Genomic DNA, 20,896 nt, shown 5'->3' on the forward strand with positions numbered 1-20,896 from the left:
ATAAGCTTGGCTTATAAGTCAGTTAGAAAGTGTGTCTTTAGAGGGGAGGCCAAATAGCTTCTCCATTCTAGAGATTATCTTTGGGAAACTTCAGGGCATTGTTGCAAATTTGCTACAAACCCTAAACACTGATTTACCAACTGAACCAAGACAACTCAGGCCTCACCATCTGTCACCTGGACGACATGACAGATACGCCTGGGTTCTGAGTTCCAGCCTTCCTCACTGCAGTCACCTTCCTGAACAATGCTGATTTACTTTCCTACAGGGTCTTCTTTGGTTAAATGTTGGGAATAGCCATATGGGATCTACCAAATAAAGTTCAATAGATCCTTAAACAGATCATTAAAAAACCCTCAATAATTTGGCCTCAATTTATCCTACCAACTTTATATCCTCCTATTTCATTTCCATATAACTATTTTTCTTTTTTCTTTTTTCATTTGATGGTCTGTTACAGTTTTCCTTTCTTGGGTCAGTCCTTCAATATGCCTTGAATTTTCCCACCTTCTTGACTTTGTTTATTCTATTCCTTCTCCCTGGAATGTCCTCTCCGCCATGTTTCCTTATCAAAGTCCAATTTATTTCTTTATAGATCAATTAAAATTGAAACATTGCCTGGTCACCCAAACTAGAAGGTATTTCACCCCCTAAGAATCCCTGTTTTACTCATCACATATTTTGTATAAACAGACACAGAGATAAATGGTTTTTTGTTTGTTTGTTTTGAATGCATGCTCTCTCCCTACTCCTGTAGGCAGAGATTGTGCCTCTCCCATCTTCGTACGCCTGCCCCATCACCTAATGTAGTACGCCTCGCACACTGTACACAGGACAGCACGAGCTCACACACAGAATACGGACCTCTGTCCCACAGCAGACGCTTACGTAGAACGACAGATTTAATCATGTCTTCTCATTAATGAAGGGAGGTGGGGGTGACCGGTGGCTCTCTCCAGAAGGGAGGAGGGATGTTATTACAAACAGGGGTAGCTCCCACAGCTTAGTTACTGAATTGTGTGATTTTTTCTTATTTGCATAATTGTGTATTTTTATAATGCCCACACCTTTCCTACTAAACTGAAAGCCTCCTAAATGTAGGGAATGCATTTTTCCTGTTCCCCATTGTGTCCCCAGAGCACACAGTAGGGAGTCAATATTTGTAGGAAAAAAATAAAGGGAGGAAAGGGGAAAGAAACAGAGACTTAAGATCTTTGAAGATGAGATTTTATTCAAATAGGCAGTCTGGCCACAGTCTACCTAAGACCATATTTATATTTATACTCTTTGGTTTGAAGACCAATCTCTTGTCCATGTGGTCAAATTAGTTGTCATATTATGTTTGTGTGTGGACTAGAACTTAAACGTATAAAAAAAATGAAACAATGCTGATAACGTGTATTTTGCTAGCAATTGAATTCTGATTTGAATCTGATTACAATTGTAGTTAGATACTTCTTTCTAAACAAATATGAAAAAGAACTTACTGTGCTAAATACAGACATTACACATATATAAATATTATTTTGTGAGTAAAACATCCCTACCATGTGGTTTCATTTGAGATCTAGGAAATTTGGCTTTCCATCTATAATGTAAACAATCATGCCCATTAAACATCGAAAGGCAGATACAGAAGCTCACACAACCATGTCTAACCAAAATACAAACCAGACTGTTTTTCTGTATGTACAAAACATATCTATATCATTTAGCCAAATTTACTTAGGTCTTTCACAATTTTCTGTTAAAATTCTGAATTTACACATAACCTTCAGGGAAAATAAAAATAACTGGCATAAATGGCACTAAAATAAGTTGATGTTATATATTACACATATTGAGAGAAAACTACAGAATCAAACACTGAGAAAACAAATGGCATACCTGCCTGATTTGTGTGTCAAGCTAATCAAGTTTATTTGATTTAAGTGACTAGCTCTCTGGATAGGTGCTGGAGAACTAAAACACTTTCTAGAAGGAGTACTAATGAATTGTAATGCCTGTAAGACCTTAAGCAACAACACACAATTTCTGTGTAAGTTCTTCACTTATTACTTCTTTTGCCTTCATGCCTTAACTATTCATCTTTCAAAATAGAACAAACCATTAGATAACTTCATAGAAAAGAAAGTATCATCCAACCTGCTTTACCTTTTAAGAATACATATGGAATAAAATATTACACATTAAATCATAGTGTTGTATGAAGAAAAAATATTAAGAACAACTCAGAAGGCACTTACTTAAGGAGACCTGAGTAAATCCTCACAATCAGAGGAGGCCAGGAACTATGAAAACTGCAGATGTGGTCTCTTTTCCAAGAAGTTGCAAGTTAACTGCAGCAAAAGCCACAAAATTGTCTCCAGTGTAGGCTCTGTTTGGGGAGGACGAAGCAAGGGCCCAGCCCATCCTCTGCCTCCTGCCCGTGGAAAATCACCCACTCCTGCTACGAATGCTGCCATAAGTGAAAAACCCAATGCCCGAGGACAGCATTAGGTCCCCAGCACTCAGGCAAAGTGAAAATCAAATACAGCTACAGAAAACTGAGCATTCTCTCCGTAAGAGTAATGTGCTCTGCACGTCTCACAAAGAAAAACCACTGCTTCTGCACTCTCAATACTGATGTCAACACCCCGCCCTGCTAGGAGCCCATCTGCCTCGTATTAATAGTTTACGTTGGAAAATGATGGTCATTCTCTCTTACGTGAGAATCATGAACTAAAACTAAATTGTTTATGCTATTACATTGAAATGAATGAAACCTATCTGAAAAAGCAGCATGTTTATTTTAGTCAAGCCTAAAGAGTATGTTAGTATGACGTAACTTGTAATTTGCAAAAAATGTTTGCTATAGACATTTTAAAGCATGTTTAAATGAGACAAACGGTAGGTTCACCTTCAGAATATAAATTACCTTGATATTTGAAACCACATATATTGTTAAAATGACCCAGAGTAATGATAAACAATAAAGTCTTTCAATATTTCACTTAATTTAACTCCATTCAAAGCAACTTTTCACATATTACCCATAGAATCTCTAAAAACGGAAGGGAAAAAAATATTTCCCTTTTGCAACAAACTTTTCATCTTTAGGGAAGAAATGCAATTCAAAATTCCCTTTTTTCTTTTTGCCTAAAATTCATACTAAATCATAGAGCAAATGTTTCCCTGTATTATTTATCATATATATTTTTAAAAACCTAAAGTTTTGACAAAGGATTCATATTAAGACCAAGAAACATAGCTCTTCTCTTGTTCTTGTCATGAGAAAGAAAATAAAATCTTTGTTTTTCTCTCAAGTGAAAGATAAAATTAGTTTCATTAAAATATAGATATAAGCTCTCTCCCAGAACTGGAAGGCCATGCATCACTCACCATTTCATTCTAGTCTGTTTGTACTTTCCAGCATCCCAGCAGGGGCAGTTCAGTGCTGATTGCACAAAGTAACTTGATTGACTCTCTAAGCCAATAAACTTGTGACTGGATGCCCTTTGGCACAGTAATTATTGCTCTGGTGACTCATCAGTGGCTGGCCTCACTAACTGGATATCTAACTGGGTGTGACATCATCTTGACTGTAAAAGGCACTTTGCAGCACTGAACTTGAGGATGGTTACTTTTTATATTTTGTTAAATATTTACCATAAGGAATAAGCACATTAATGCTCATTCCTAGCCCGTACTTTTGCCTTTCAATCACAGGTTTTGAGTCTGAGACTATGGAAGGAACGTTAGAGAGAATAGACGATGACTTCACATAATTTACACAACAAAGTCACACGTAAATCTACACAATGACAATACCAGGAATGACACTACCAGTCAGAAAAAATGTGACTTTAAATAAAAAGGCAAACTTTATGAAGTTCATCCTAGTCCAAAGTGATGTCCCCTAGGAGAGTAGCTACAACGAGCTGCTAGCTAGAACCTGGACCAGTACCGTAGGTGAACAATTAACAGATGTGTTTTACCCAGATAATACCGTTCCCCTGACCTATATGACCTGGCCGGACAATCAGGTCTAATGCATCTTTTGGAGCAACAGTTAATATAAGACCCGGTGTTACATTATATTATATCATATCATATCATAGTATATAACCTGGTCTTATAGTAAAATAAGACCGGGTCTTATATAATTTTTGCTCCAAAAGATGCATTAGAGCTGATTGTCCGGCTAAGTCTTATTTTTGGGGAAACACCATAGGTAACGGACTACATCTTGATAATAGCTCAAATCTCCATTCCTCAGAGACTATAACTGTTTAACTTATTTTATATTCATAAAAGCTCCAGGAAATAGGAAAGCAGATGTTATACCCATTTAATAGATGAGAGAGAAAAATCCAATCACGATGGCTGTTATTCATGAAGCAGCTTCCAGGTGCCAGGAACCACACAGAGTCTGCTACCTGCATTAATTTGTCTCATCTTGCCAATAACCCCAAAAGGTAAATTCTATTACATTTTCAAATTTACTGATAAGGAAGCTAAGATGCAGGATAATAAAATCATCTTTGTAAGGACACACACATGGTACGTGGAGTGCCAGACCTAGGGCTCCAGTTCTTCTAAAAGGTTCTGGAGCTTTCAGCCATCTCACACTGTCACATCCTCAGAAGCCCTTAGAATTTCCCTCCCTCGGTATCCTCTTATTTTGCATTTAGCCAAATAGTAAATAGAACTGTCAAATTTGGTCTTTGATGTTAAAGTACGAGTGGTGTCTATATATCTACAGAAGATTTTTATGGTATTTTCCATTCACAAGTTCAGGGGCCTCTTTACACTGGAGTCCATGGGAATCATGCCAGCTGGAATTATACCACACACTGGCCCTGGCCTTTTAAAGGAACTGCAAGTCAGGACAATAAATAAGACACACTTTAAAAAGTTAATTTTAAAAGCAGGAAGTATATGCACATGGTACAATATTCATGAGATACAAAAGACCATATACTTCAAAGTAAGCATCCCAGAAACACAGCTTCTCCTTTGGGAGGGTTACTATTACCAAGTTTTGTGAATCCTTCTAGAGATACCTTATGTATAAAGAAGTATAAAAAGATATACAGAAATAAAAGGCATCCAAATTGGGAATGAAGAAGTTAAATTGTCACACTTTGTAGATGACATGTTGCTATATATAGAAAACCCTAAAGACTCCACCAAAAAGCTATTAGAAACAATCAACGAATACAGTAAAGTTGCCGGCTACAAAATCAACGTACAAAAGTCCATTGCATTCCTATATACTAACAATGAAATCTCAGAAAAAGAAATGAAAAAAAACAATTCCTTTGCAATTGCAACACAAAGAATGAAATACCTAGAATAAACTTAACCAAGGATGTGAAAGACCTATATACTGACACCTATAAGACATTTTTAAAATAAATTGAAGAAGACACAAAGAAATGGAAAGACATTCCGTGCTCATGGATTAGAAGAATCAACACAGTTAAAATGGCCGTATTACCCAAAGCAATATACAGATTTAATGCAATCCCCATCAAAATCCCAATGGCCTTTTTTCAAGAAACAGAACAAAAAAAATCATCAGATTTGTATGGAATCACAAAAGACCCCAAACAGCCAAAGCAATTCTAAGAAATAAGAACAATGCTGGAGGTATCACACTCCCTGACTTTAGCTTGTAGTAGAGGGCAACAATAATCAAAACAGCATGGTATTGGCAGAAAAACAGACACACAGACCAATGGAATAGAATTGAGAACCCAGAAATAAACCCACATAAATATGGACAAATAATTTTTGCCAATAAGCCAAAAGCATACAATGGGGAAAAGACAGCCTCTTCAATAAATGGTGCTGGCAGAATTGGAAAGCCATGTGCAAAAGAATGGTGACTGCTTGGTGACTGCTATCTGTCACCATGTACCAAAATTAATTCAAAATGGATTAAACACCTAAGCATAAGACCTGAAACATAAACTGCATAGAAGAAAACATAGGTACTAAACTTATGGACCTTGGGTTCAAAGAGCATTTTATGAATTTGATTCCAGAGGCAAGGGAAGTAAAAGCTAAAATAAATGAGTGGGAGTATATCAAACTTAAAATCTTCTGCACAGCAAAAGAACCCATCGACAAAATAAGGAGGCAACCAACTGAACGGGAGAAGATTTTTGCAAACAGTGCCTCCGATAAGGGGCTAATATCCAAAATATACAAAGAACTCATATAACTCAACAATGAAAAAACAAACAACCCAATTGAAAAATGGGCAGAGGACCTGAAGAGACATTTCTCCAAAGAAGACATACAAATGGCAAATAGACATATGAAAAAAATGCTCAACATCACTAATCATCAGAGAAATGCAAATAAAAACCACAATGAAATATCACCTCACCCCAGCCAGAATGGCTATCATCAACAAGACAAATAGTAACAAGTGTTGGAGAGGCTGTGGAGAAAAAGGAACCCTCATACACTGTTGGTGGGAATGCAGACTGGTGCAGCCGTTATGAAGGCAGTGTGGAGGTTCCTCAAAAAATTAAGAATAGAATTACCATATGACCCAGCAATCCCTCTACTGGGTATCTACCCAAAAAGTCTGAAAACGTTTATCCATAAAGACATGCGTGCTCCAATGTTCATTGCAGCTTTATTTACTGTGGCCAAGACATGGAAACAACCAAAATGTCCTTTGATAGATGAATGGATAAAGAAGTTGTGGTATATATACACAATGGAATACTATTCGGCAGCAAGAAAAGATGAAACAGTACCATTTGTGACAACATGGATGGATCTTGAGAGTATAATGCTAAGTGAAATAAGTTTGACAGAAAAAGTAGAGAACCACGATTTCACTGATATGTGGTATATAAAACTGAAAACAACACAAGACAAACAAATGAAGGAACAAAAATTCATAGACATAGACAATAGTTGAGGGTTACCAGAGGGTTAGGGGGAAGAAGTCTGTAGAAGAGAGTAAATGGGGTCTAATACATGGTGATGGAAAGAGAACTGATTCTGGGTGGTGAACACACAATGTGAGACATCGATAATGTATTACAGAATTGTACACCTGAAATCTATGTAACTTTACTAACAATTGTCACCCCAATAAACTTCAATTTTTTTCAAAAAAGATGTAAAACAATGTTTAAGGACCTCTTTGATTAGAAAAAATTTAAAGCCTTTTGACATTGGTGTTAGACCATCAAAAATACCCACATCTTTCAATGAAATCTAATTATTTGCAACATGTGAAATTATTTGGATACTAGCTTTTTCACACCTCCTTTATTAAGCATAGCAATTACAAGAAAGGAAATAGCAGGACAGTGACATAATTGAGAGATCTAAGACAAAGGATAAAGCTTGCTTAACGAAAGTACTTACGTGTGAGACTAACAGTGACCCTGACCAAGGATGGCACCTGTTCCACAGTTGTACAGCTAGTTATCTGACGACAGTTGCCAGCATCAACTTCAGGAGTGAGAGAGCTAATTGGAAAAGAAGGGTGGAATAAGAAAGAAAGGGGATTGTGCTTTTCACAGGAAGCCTTCCTCACTCCCCTCCAAATCCAATCACAATTAGCTAAACAGAATGGAGAGAAGACTATCGAACTCTGAAAGCTTGCCATGCCCACAGTCTATCTTTTCTGCATTGACCCCACCATCCTGACCAAGGCTGGAAGAATCAGGGGTGGGTGTCTCACAAAAGGCAGCAGAGCCTGTGAGATGACTTGGCTGTTTCAGAGGGCTGAAGAATGCCCAGTAAAGTGGTAACAAATTCCTTTCTCATGGGGGAGAGGTGAATAGGAGGCAGAAAGGGAAACGAGTCAACAGTTCGGAGGAGGAACAGAGTCCAAAGATCACAAAGAGGCAGCAGCATGAGAAACTATGAGTAAGCAGAGGAGATGACGTATCGAGAGCGGAATGAAGCCCGTGGGCAGCAACAGGATCCACAGAAATGAAGAGTCTCTGAGTGACCGCAGCAGCGGTGGGACACCTGACAGGTGATGACAAGTATCTGCTCCTCTTGTGCTAGAACCAGGCCTCTAATACTCTTGGTAGATCAAACAGTGAATATGTATACATGTATACCCAATTCTCTAGGAGGTTGACCAGAATAGTGGTTGTGGTTGAAACATCTTCCGGTATTTCTTCTATCTGTGAATTCTAAAACGCCTTCATTACCATCGTAGGTAGACTGTTACCTTGGTGGCCCACAGGAAGCACTCCTCCCAGCATCCGACCCTTGTGTAGTCCCCTCTCACAGTGACTCTGGGCTGGGCCATGTGACATACTTTGGTCAATGGGATTTGTCATGCAGGGTGTCATGCGGGGTCTCTGGTCCCCACATAAGAACGCAGGACATGGTGAGGCCAAAAAGGAACACCCACGGAACCATAGGTAGGGGAGTCATACCACTATATTCTCGCTGGCGACTGGGTTGGAGACACAGGCAGCAGGAGCCACACTATCTGCAACCTGCTGTCCACTTCTCTCTGCCAACCAACCCCACTTGCTAGCTGCAATCCTCTGTGCTAACTGCAATCCGCTCTTGCTGGCTCAGCCACCATCTTCTTGCTAGCCCCCACTTTCTGCTAGCATAGCCATGGCGGTTATATTAGTGGCCAATGGCTCACTGGTTACAGCTGACGGCCAACTAGCCACAGCTGATGGCCATCCAATCACAGTTGATGGCTGTTTACTACCTGAGTGAGCACCTTTCACGTGAGGGCGAGGAGCCTGGAAACTGCACTCCTGGCTCGTCCCCCACAGGATTTTAGCAAGAATTATGCAAGCAGAGGTATGATGAACAGTTGCACACTGGGGCTTATCCTCTTGTAATGTTTCCTGTGGGAAGTCTGAGCTAGACTACTGTGGGGACAGAGCCCCAGAGAGCAATTTCCAGGCCCTCAGCCTCACGTGGAAAGGTGCTGGCTCAGGTAGTAAACGGCCATCAACTGTGATTGGCTGGCCATCAGCTGTGGCTAGTTGGCCATCAGCTGTAACCAGTGAGCCATTGGCCACTAATATAACTGCCGTGGCTACGCTAGCAGCAAATGGGGGCTAGCAAGAAGATGGTGGCTGAGCCAGCAAGAGCGGATTGCAGTTAGCACGGCGGATTGCAGCTAGAGAGGGGAGTCGGTCAGTTGGCAGAAAAGCAGACAGCAGGTCGCACGTCGTGTGAATCCAGCCTCCAGCGAGACTACAGTGGTATGGCTCCCCTATCTATGGCTCCGTGGGTGTTCCTTTGTCCTGCCTCACCATGTCCTGCGTTCTGGTGCGGGGAACGGGACAAGAGACCCTGCATAACACCCCGCACGACAACTACGAAATGAGAAGAGGCCAGTGGAAAGAGACCCGGGAGATGAAAGACCACCTTGGACTTTCTGCTCCCAACTGAGCTCCCAGCTGAAGGCAACTGAGTAAGTGACTTGTTAAACCACATGCAACAGAAGAACCAGATGACAACCATCTGAGGGTTAACAAACCCTCAGTTATGATAAATAATAAATTGTTGTTATTTAAACCACACATTTTTGGGGTGATTTGTTACACAACATAGATATCTGAAACAATTAATTAATATAGATGGAGACTGGCTATTTCTTGCAGTCAGAAAGACCCTAAAATGCACATTTAGAGGACTGATGATTCAAATATATAGATCTTTTTACAAGAGGCATGGCTGGAACCACAGGAATTCTAAATGAATTCCTGTCATATGATCTAAATGAAGTCTGGTGATGTAGGTTTTCCCTCTAAAATGATGTATTTTTTTTTTTTTAGCTATACTTCCTTGTAAATATGTTAGTGCAGCCAAAAGGCACAGACTTAAGTTCCATTTCTCACGTAAAACTTACACTCAGAATAAAAGGAAACAGTTACCCACTGACACCCAACAAATTTGTTACAATAAAATAATTGTGAGTGTTAGGCATTATATCAATTTATTTCTAATGCAGAAAAACAAAAATTAAGCTAGAGGACAGGTCTATTCCTTCATCACAAGGCCCACTTCCCAGTTGAGTTCCTTTTGACTATAAAGCAAAAAAAGTTCCAATTTAAAAAAAATGAGAAGTAGGGAAGTGCTCTAAAGATGAAGTCTGAGAAATGGAAATTTAATTCTGAATATGGATATTGGCAGTAACATATTTTGAAATATCTGTTGCATCATTGAAAGAAGCTCTGACAGTATCTTTCTGTAAGTTGAGATTCTACAAATATCACTAAAAAGATGTAAGGTTAAGAAACAGTTTATTAAAAACTTCAGCAAAAAGCCCATACAGAATATTAATATTTTAAATGGCCTATAACTTATCCATTTGTCAAGTAAACAACATGTGGGAAAATGGCCACCATGTAATAGTAGATAATAGCATCTTGGAAGGCCTGGCAGGCTAGTCACTTAATAAAAAAAAAAAAAAAAAGTCACATTTCAAATATAAGAAGCCAGGATTTACAAAACTGTTATTCTTGCTGAATGATATGAGCCATTTAGGGCGGAGATGCAGGACATAGGTCAAAATCTCAGTGTGTGCTCCTCTAATGGGGCTGGAGGCGTTTGGAGAGAAGAGAGACGGTGAAGGAGAATGAGCCTATACTGAAGTGAGAAACTGACCCAGAAGTCTCAGTGCTTTGTGCAGTGCAGTTCATACCTCACCCATGCTAATGTCCAGTGTGGGAGGGCAGGGGGCTCTGCTCCACGGTGACAGAGGTGGCCACCATTTTATGATACTGTCACCTCAACATGTGGCTTCCAGAGCCTTCATGTCTCCCTGCTCTTAACTGCCTCCACCCAGAAGTGATGCACACATCTTTTGCTCACAACCCACAGAGCAGAAGTAGTCAATGATTCCAGCTGCAAGCGTCTGGGAAATGTCAGGTGTCTATGGATATTTAGCAAGCACTTCTATCTGTGCCACAGAGCGTGTGCTTGATTCACAGTTCACATGAAAGTTGCCTTTCCTGGAAGAGTTTCAGAAGTGACACTCTACAGGAAGGCCGTCTTAGGTTTCATCTCAGCGGTCAGTCAGAGAGAAGGATGATGATGGTGAGCCAGGGCTATGTGTGTGCTTGTTAGCAGTCACCTCCCAGCCGCATTTCCTATAACTTGGGCTTCCCCCAAACATGGGACTAGGCACAGGGATGAGGAAGCAGAAGGCCCAGATTTATCAAATCCAAGGGACATCACTCTGGCCATGTCCTATTAAGAGATTACTATAATCTTCACAGTAATATTTCAAAATATATTTTGTTAAGGTATCCAGGGTCTATATTATCACAAAACAGGACCATTAAAATGAGAAATGGAGACTGACATGACATAAAGATTTGGGTTTCCACTTGTTTTCAGTACTGGGGAAGTTATATTATCATATACTAAATAACTAGAAATCCTTTATTCCAGCTAGAGGCAATTCATATAAAGAAAAGTGCTGAGTCACTTGCTGATATGCAATTTGTACTACAAAGGACTTATCAGCAAAATAGGGGAGTAGGCATGAAATATGTAGCTCCTGGTGCGTTGAAATTTCTTAAACAGGCCATGTGAAAACTGCATTTATCCAAAAATAAATCAGTAAGTGATCATTTGCTTCCAAAAGAATTTATCAGAATTACTCCAAAGAGTATCCTTCTCCTGAGCATCCAGAATAAATTCAGTTTCCAGGAAGTTAAACATCAGCTCCTCAGGGAGACATACTCTCTATAAAGGCTAAGTACACAACACTGAGAATGTTCTCTGCAATGTGAGATTTAACCAACCTAACCGTCAAAGCTTTACATAGTGCTAGAAGACGCTGACTTCTCAGGAGCCACTTTTTCTATGGCAAGATTATATTCTATTTCTATTACTATGAAATGGACTCCACAGAAAGAATATATTCCATTGCTTTGAAGTGAAAGAAAATGGCAACTCAAGAGCGGGTTGGGAATACCAGCCGGAAGAAGTATTCTTGGTCCAAGTGTCCACCTCCCTGGAAGAATCAGGACAGAAAAGCCTCCTAGAGGTTTTGATTAAAGTTGGTTGATAAGAACAGTAAACCTAGCATTACTGCCTCGGTGTGTTTCTTCAGTTGAGTTTTCATGGAAAATTTTTTGTGGGTAAACAGAGTGTTTATTTCCTAAAGACAAATATTGGTGCCTTTCTGGAAAGAGTTGGGAAGTAAGAAGCAAAGTGATACAGAAATACGGAGAGGAAGCAATGAAGGAAACGTTGTAGGTGCAAGAAAGTTTCCACTTACGTCATTATTACCATTATCATCATCATCATCCCTTTTGGGGGTTGGGAAATTGTAGTAATTCCGGCAAAAAAATACCTAAGGAAAAACATTTTTAATCACATGGAAGGAATCACAAAGATGGCAAGGCCAGCATTCACATAGGAGCACCCGGTAAGGGCTCATTCTTAGAACACCCCCAAGGTCTCTTCCAGCCCTACTCTTTGAATTATGGAAGCTGTATCTGCTAAAAAATGTAAGTGAAACCAAAGAAAGCAGCCATCGATAGTGCAGCCATTGACGTGCCACGGCTGAAGGAAAAAACCAAGACCAGAAACTGGAAAACAAGAGCTAAGCATCAAATCCCATGAGGCTGCAGATTACTGGACCAGATGGAGGTAGGCAAGCAGCAGTGGAGAAATGGGTCTCAGCCATACGTTACTGTCTCAACGCAGGGCAGCATGATGAGAGCCGGTAAGGCGAGTCTGAGCCCAGGCCCTCCTCAGAGACGGGTGGGCTTGGGCTCTTGGCTGAGGCTGAGCAGTGGTTTCTGGGTCTGGGCACAATTTGCTGGATCTCTGTCCAGTGGGCAAAATGAGAGGGAAACTCTTGTGGAGAAGGCAATTCAAAACGTTGGCAGAGCAATCAACAGAGTCTAGAAGTGAAAGGGCTGGGTAAAGAATGCAATCCAGGTAAGAGATAGCAGAAAGGATCCCAAGGGAGGCCTCCAGGAATTAGGTGTGAGACCAAGGGATGCGGCAGACAGAATCCAGAGACATTCCTAGAGCAGAAAAGAATGACTGCATATGGCTTTTATAGGGTGCTGGGTTTGAGCATGGGGACTGCTCAGGCACGGGTAGGAAGAAACTGTTAAAGGTCCTCTCCCTGCCCAGTCAGCGGGCTCGGGAGTAAGTTAGCAAACCCCGGGGCCCTCCTGCCATGCTTCATTAGGCCCAGGACAGCATCTAAATATGTTCAGTTAGTCTGTCTGAGGAAGGCTTTCAAAGCTTAGGCTTTTGTTTCCTTTGAGAATTTAAAATAAGAGTATTCTAGGCCCTCACTAGAGTATAAATCATGAGTTGATGGTCTCTAACTCCCTTCACAAGCTTTGTAGAGAAAAAAAATCGTCTGTGTTTTTGGAAGCCCTCAGTACCCTCAGCGCTCTAGCAGATCTGTCAACATTCAATAGCAGCTCAGGGGTAGCTTCTGCCTTCTTATCAAAGTCGGTTACAAGAGCAGGATATGTCAATTCTCAGTTTTTCCCTCTGTACATTTCATTAGTTCAAGAAACTAGTTCTTATGTACAGACTATCAGGTACACAAGCAAGAAGCAGAAAACAAAAGTCATGTTTGAAAGATGAGCTTTTGGTTTCAATTGAGGGCAAAGGTTTAAATAGAGACAAGTTATCCTGTATACATTTCGGAAGATATTTTGCTCAAGAAGCGGAAGCAAGTGATAATAATCTCTACATTGGAGGCTGAATATTCTAACTGGAGGGCAAGGCCACAAAATTGAGAAGAAAGTTCACACTGGTGGCAGAGAGCCCGCACTGCCTGAGAGGGCGGCGAGGCCCGGATACTTCTGGATGACAGAGCTTGCAGAGGAGAGTGCTCGATTTTCCCTCAGGAGCTTTAGAACTGCAGCATGAGAGCTGTGTCTAAGTGCACGTAGATCGACTTCCTTGTAGGACTGGTTCCAAACATTTTACTTAAAATCATTGCATACCTTTTAAGTTTCAGATACTCTGGGGGTAGGGGGTTCAGAAGTGAAGCTGACATATTCAGCTTCATACTGAGACCTGAAGTACTCAGATCTCGACTTGGGACAGGGAAGTGAGCTCTAGAGAACCAAATATAAAAACGTGCTGAGTGCCCCACCAGCAGCAGACCTGAGCAGATGGGAGCAGGAAGTAGGATGCAAGGAGTTCTGTTCCCGAGGAAGAACTCTTCCTGAGGAAAGACTCTGGGAGGTGAGATCTGAACTCTGCCTTGGAAGAGTAACAAGAACCCTCTGGGAGCGGAGGATGGAAGCTGTGAGGAAAGTCACAGAGGCACAGAGGGTCTGGCGTGTTTCTGGCAAGTGCCTAGATGGGGCTGAAGGACATATGCGGGGAGGCAGGAATGGAGCAGAAATGACAAGTTGCTGGCAGGCTATGAGTGATTTTAAACACTGTGTTATTGAGTTCTGTCTTTATCATGATATTAGATGAGTTTCAAAGTCCTAAGCTGGGTATGGTGAGCTAACTTTGCTTTCAAAAGGAGCATCAAGAGCGCTATCTTCTCACACAAAGAGCAAAATGTGCATGGAATCTTAGAGGATTCAATGAACTTTAATTCAATAATCTGAGAATCAATTATGTACAGATCAATGACTCCTGAGGCTAGGGGTGGACAGAGAGGAGATGGACGGCAAACAGGCCAGAGGAAAATTTTTTGAGTATAGTGCTCAGCAGAATGGATGATATACAACTTCTGGGGCCAAGTCATAATTATTTCAAATGACGACAGTACACTGGGCCTCTGACCCCTATATTACCACAACTACGAAACCGTAAAACTAACAGAGACTGCAGGGCCATTGTTGAGGCATCCACGTGAAAGAAAATAGCTTTGTGACCTTGCATTAGGTAGATTTTTTTACATATGATACCATAAATATGATCCATAAAAGAAAAAAAAGAAAAATTGAACATAATCAAAATTAAAACCATTTGTTGTTAAAAAGTTACCAATAAGAAAATGAAATAAACAAATGGGACTACATCAAACTAAAAAGTTTTTTCACAGCAAAGGAAACCATCAATGAAACGAAAAGACATCTGCTGAATGGGAGAAGATATTTTCCAATGATACACCTAATAAGGGGTTAATATCAAATGTTTATTAAAAACTCATACAACTAACTCAACACCAATACAAAAAATAATCCAATTAAAAAATGGGCAGAGGACCTGAACAGACATTTCTCCAAAGAGGAAACCATGGCCAATAGACATGTGAAAAGATGCTCAACTTCACTGATTATCAGAGAAATGCAAATAAAAACCACAATGAGACACAAACCTCACTCCTGTCAGAACGGCTGTCAGCAATAAATCAATAAAGAACAAGTGTTGGTGAGGATGTGCAGAAACAGGAACCCTTCTGCATTATTGGTGGGATTGCAAATTAGTGTAGCGACTATATAAAACAGTATGGAGGTTCCTCAGAAATTTAAAAATAGAACTACCTTATGACCCAGAAATTCCACTCCTGGTATTTATCCAAAGAAATCCAAAACACTAATTCAGAAAAATATTTGCATCCCTATGTTTACTGCAGCACTATTCACAATAGCCAAGATATGGAAACAACTGAAATGCCCGTCAATAGACGTCTGGATAAAGAAATTGTGGTACGTTTACACAATGGAATAATACTCTGTCATAAAAAAGAACAAAATCTTAACATTGCAACAACATGGATGGACTTAGAGGATATTATGCTAAGTGAAATAAGTCAGACTGAGAAAGACAAATACCATATGAACTCACTTATATGTGGAATCTAAAGAATAGAATAAACAAAACAAAAACAGACTCATAGAAATAGACAGCAAACTGATGGTTGCTAGATGGGCGGGGGTTGGGGGAATGAGTGAGAAAGGTGAAAGGATTAGGAAGTACAAATTGGTAATTACAAAAGAGTTATGGGAAAGAGAAATACAGTATGGGGAATATAGTCAATAATGGAAAACTATGTATGGTGTCACATGGGTAGTAGACTTAAATTGAGGGGATCACTTCCTAAATCATACAAATGCCTAACCACTGCGCAGTACACCTGAAACTAATATAATATTGAATGGCAACTATAATTAAAAAATATATATATATAGTCATGGGATATAAAATACTGCATTACAGTCTATGGTAGTATGATAGCTATGTATGCTGTCAGATGGGTAGTAGATTTGTTGGAGTTATCACTTTGTGAGCTGTGTAAATGTCTAATCACTATGTTGTTTTGTACACCTGAAACTAATGATAAAAAAAGAAAAAGACTGAACCATTATCTGTAAGGGGGAAGGGGTGATAGAAGAGGGTAAAAGGGGTCAAATATATGGTGATGGAAAGAGAACTGACTCTGGGTGGTGAACACACAATGTGATATATAGATGATGTATTACAGAATTGTACACCTGAAACCTATGTAATTTTACGAAGCATTGTCACCCCAATAAATTTTATTTAAAAAAAAGAGGTGAGACAGAAAAGAGAAGTGATTTCTAAAGGAAAAAAAAGAAAGTATCAGGAAGCAAAAAGAAAGAAGGAAAGAAAGAAAGAAAGAAAGAAAGAAAGAAGAAAGAAAGAAAGAAAGAGAAAGAAAGAAAGAAAGAAAGAAGAAAATACAGACAGCCACAAAACTAGGAAAAACATATTTACAAATCATATAGCTAATAAAAGACTTGTATCCACAACATATAAAGAAAACTCTTACAACTCAAAAATAAGGAAGACATACAACTCAAGGAAAAAAATGGGCAAAAGATTTGAATAGATACTTTCCAAAAGAAACATATAATATGGCACTAATAAACACATAAAAGATGCTCGATATAATTTATCATTAGAAAAATACAAATTAAAACCACAATGAGATACTACCACACACCCATTTGAATAGCTATATTCAAAAGAAATGATCATGTCAAGTGTTGGTGAGTACGTGGAGAAACTGGAATTCTTATACATTGCTATGGGAATGTAAAAAGGTATAGTAATTTGGAAAACAGCTTGGCCAATTTCTTAAGCTAAACATACACTTACTATACAACACAGTAATTCCACTCCTAAATATTTACCTAAGAGTAACAAAACATATATCCACAAAGAGTTGTATGCAAATGTACACAGCAGCATTTTTATACTAATCAAAATTGGAAAAAATCCAGTGTCCATCAACTTGTGAAAAGAAAAATGAGGCATATTCATATAATGGAACACTATTCAGCAACAATCAAGAAAGAACTACTGATATGTGCAACAACATGGGTAAAAACTCAAAATTATGCGTGAAAAAAGGCAGCTAGCTACAAAAGACTATATACAGTTGACCCTTGAATAATGCCTGGGTTAGTGGCACTGACCCCCGTATAGTCGAAAATCTGTGTATAACTTGATGCCCGTGAAACTTAACTACAGTCATCTCTCAGCGGGGATTGGTTCCAGGAACCCCACAGGTATCAAAATCTGTGGATGCTCAAGTCCCTGATATAAATGACACAGAACAATGCAACACAGTTGGCCCTCCAAATCCACGGATTTCCTACCGCGGATCAAAAATGTTTCCTATCCCCAGTAGGCTGAATCCACGGATGCGACACCTGTGGGATATGGAGGGCCAACTATATTTATTGAAAAAAATCCCCATATAAGTGGATCCACGCAATTGAAACCCATGTTGTTCAAGGGTTAACTGTATATGATTCCATTTATATGAATCTTCTAGAAAGGTGAAACTACAGAATCAGAAACAGATCAGTGACTGCCTAGGGCTGGAGTTGGGAAATGGGAGTGACTAGAAGCAGGCAGGAAGTAATTTTTTCAGGTGACGATAGTGTTCTAAAACTAGATTGAGGTGAAGTTTGCACGGCTGTCTACATTTACTAAAATCCATCAAACCACTGAAAATGAATACATTTTTCGGTATGTAAATTATACCTCAATAAAGCTACAAACAAGGAAAATAACTTGAACCTCTGTGTTTTCCAAATCTGTGCGCATTTCAGAGGATACACTTGTGGCTTTATTTCCCCTGCTGTGTGTTCTCATATATAACACTGACTCTAGTCCTGGCACAAGTTAAATATATCGTTCCTGAATAAAGAAAACTAAGCAATACTGAGAGAACAGCAAACAATGTATTAGTTTATGAGTCTAACTGAATTATTGAAAAGTCATTTTAAGAGGAGAAATGTAGAGATAGGTGCTATTCTATTAAAATAGGTAATGCCAATGAAAATAAGCTACCTTGTAATTTTCATGAAAACATTTTTCATCACTATCTACATGCAAATCAGTTTCCTTAATAAGAGTTTCCGGACAATTTTCATTATTTCTCACAATGATTTTTATGACATATTAAGACTCACTTCTACATAATTTTGATTTCAAATAAACAAAATACATGTAACCTCACTAAGGCATATGAGATCTTAAAACGTAAGTCAGTCAGGCAGAGGCTCTGGGTACGCCCCTTTCCTCACCTCCCAGCACCTAACTCTCGGTTTCCACGCCGCTTAGTGTGCTGAGGATTACAGACATTGAAAAAAGTCAGTGCTATTTGTTTTTACCCAGTTTCCTCAAAAATAGGACCTAGCTGGACATTCATCTCTAATGCGTCTTTTGGAGCAAAAATTAATATAAGACCCGGTATTATATTATATTATATTATATTATATTATATTATATTATATTATATATTATTACTTTATTTAAGATGCATTATGCTCCAAAAGACCCATAGAGCTGATTGTCAGGCTAGGTCTTATTTTCGGGGAAACATGGTATTAGTTTTGGGTGTACAAAACAACATAGTGATTAGACATTTACACCCTCACAAAGTGATAACCCCAACAAGTCTACTACCCCTCTGACACCGTATGTAACTGTCACCATACCATTGCCTATACTCCCTGTGCTGTACTTTACATCCCTTGAATACATATATATCGGGGGTGCCAAAAAATATATACACATGACTTGTATTTATCTTTTGTTGTCAGTATATATTGAGTGTTACAATTTTAATACAGTCTTTTCTTAAAATGTGTATACATTTTTTTGGCACCCTCTGTATATTTAATTACAGTTGACATTCAATATTATTTTATATTAGTTTCAGGTGTACAGTGCGGTGGTTAGGATTCATATAATCTGTGAAGTGATCACCCCAACAAGTCCAATATTCATCTGATACCTTGCATTGTCTTTACAGCATTATTGATTATATTCCCCATGGTGTACTTGACATCCCTGTGACAATTTTGTAACTACCAATTTGTACTTCCTAATCCCTTCATGTTCTCACCCATATGCACCCCCTCCCATCTAGCAACCATCATTATGTTCTCTGTATCTATGAGTCTATTTCTATTCTGTTTGCTTGTGTACTCTGTTCTTTAGATTCCATATATATAAGTGAGATCATATGGTATTTGTCTTTCTCAGTGTGAAAGTCAACACTATTTATTTCTAGCTCTCGAAGTGAAAATAAGGCACCAAAAGTAGAGATTAAAAAAACTATAACTTCTCAAACTCAGGCTCAGTTTCTGAGAAATCCACTTCCTTACACAGAGGAGGAGCCTGGGCCGCAGCCTGTTAGAGAAGGAGGAGGTTGTGTGTGTTCTGGATGGGAACTCTGCCAAAGGCTTTCTCCACCGGTGAACACCCTCAGCTCCAGGACTGAAAACAACCAAGGTAGTCCTTTGGCTGAAAGCCGCTAAAATGGCCGTAATCATCTCTGACCACAATGTCCCCTGCCTGCAGTTCGTCTCTTAATTATTTCCACTATCCCTGTTCTTTGGCCTCTCTTATCGTTACTTCCTTCTCTTTCCAGCCTGGGTCCCATGGGCCATGCTTCCGTTTTCTGGCCAGTTCTTTCAGCTCCTTTGTCTCCTTTTTATATCAGGTCTGCTTAGGAAAAACGCCAATTCAAAACAGTCTTGCCAGTAATGACGAACAGCCCAAACTCTCCATGTGGCACACACAAGTGGGGTCAAGTGATGAAGTGGAAAGAAGATGGGCTGTGAAGTCAGACTCTCCTTCAAATCCCAGCTTTGCCACTTAGAAACCGTGTTGCATTGGTTATGTTAAATCACCTCTCTGTGCCTCAGTCTCCTCACCAGTAAAATGGGGCTAATTCACCTAGCTCCAGGGCTGTAGAAGGATAAGTGAGATAAATATGTCATGCAAACAGCAAAATGCCAGGAGCTTAGTGCACCCAGTAAGCAGTGACTTAGTAGATGTGACAAGGCGTGTGCATATCTTTCCAGCCTCTTTTCTTGTCACTTGTTCTGTCACAAGCCTAATAAGCAGACGCACTGACCTCCATGCCTTCCACTGCTGTTCCCTCTGGCCGCAACACTTTTCCCACTCTACTTGATCCGCACTCTCCTCGTGGCCTGGATAATGCCTCCTCATTCCTGGACAGTCGGCTAATGGATTATCCTTTGGAACTGAGTCCTAAATCTCACATGTGGCTATTTAGATTTAAATTACTTAAAATTAACTACAATTGAAAATTCAGTTCCTCAGTCACACTGACAACATTTCAAGTACCCAATGTCCGCATGTGGCTGGCCGGGGGCTGCTGTGTTGGACAGTGCAGAGCAGAACTCATCTCCATCATTGCAGGAAGTTCCGCTGGACAGAGCAGGTCTAGAGAAAAACGCCTTTGCTAAACCTTCTCCTAAAGACTCAGAGGTACTTCTATAAGAGCACTTATTGGTTCATGGTTCATGTTTACATTGTGGATTCTTTATTTTCTCAATGAACTGTGGGCTTTCTGAAGTAAGAGTTTGCTAAGTGAGATATTGAATAATTGATTAAAAAGCTTTTTTTTCGTTTGTTTGTTTAATCTTTTAATTGTCTGGAGGCTCCAGAGCCATGAAGAAGGAGCTCCTGATATGCTGGTCCTGAT

At 39.6% G+C, this 20,896-nt stretch overlaps 1 protein-coding gene across 27 annotated transcripts in view; it reads right to left on the minus strand.

Annotated features, from left to right (window-relative positions):
* NRCAM (neuronal cell adhesion molecule) overlaps positions 1 to 20,896 on the minus strand; it is a 300,745-nt gene that overhangs the window by 71,801 nt on the left and 208,048 nt on the right. The window contains exon 1 of one of the 27 annotated variants that reach the window (XM_033088219.1): positions 7,381 to 7,484. The exons of 22 other annotated variants lie outside the window; for them this stretch is intronic. The gene's annotated coding sequence lies outside the window, so the exon portion shown is untranslated. Of the gene's footprint in view, positions 1 to 2,246; positions 2,595 to 2,899; positions 2,911 to 3,381; positions 3,400 to 7,380; positions 7,485 to 20,896 lie in introns of those variants that run through there. 4 more of the 27 variants (XM_033088222.1, XM_033088221.1, XM_033088220.1 and 1 more) reach the window with 4 other exon arrangements.

The sequence above is a fragment of the Rhinolophus ferrumequinum genome, chromosome 20 (genome assembly GCF_004115265.2).
Source record: "Rhinolophus ferrumequinum isolate MPI-CBG mRhiFer1 chromosome 20, mRhiFer1_v1.p, whole genome shotgun sequence".
NCBI lineage: Eukaryota > Metazoa > Chordata > Mammalia > Chiroptera > Rhinolophidae > Rhinolophus > Rhinolophus ferrumequinum.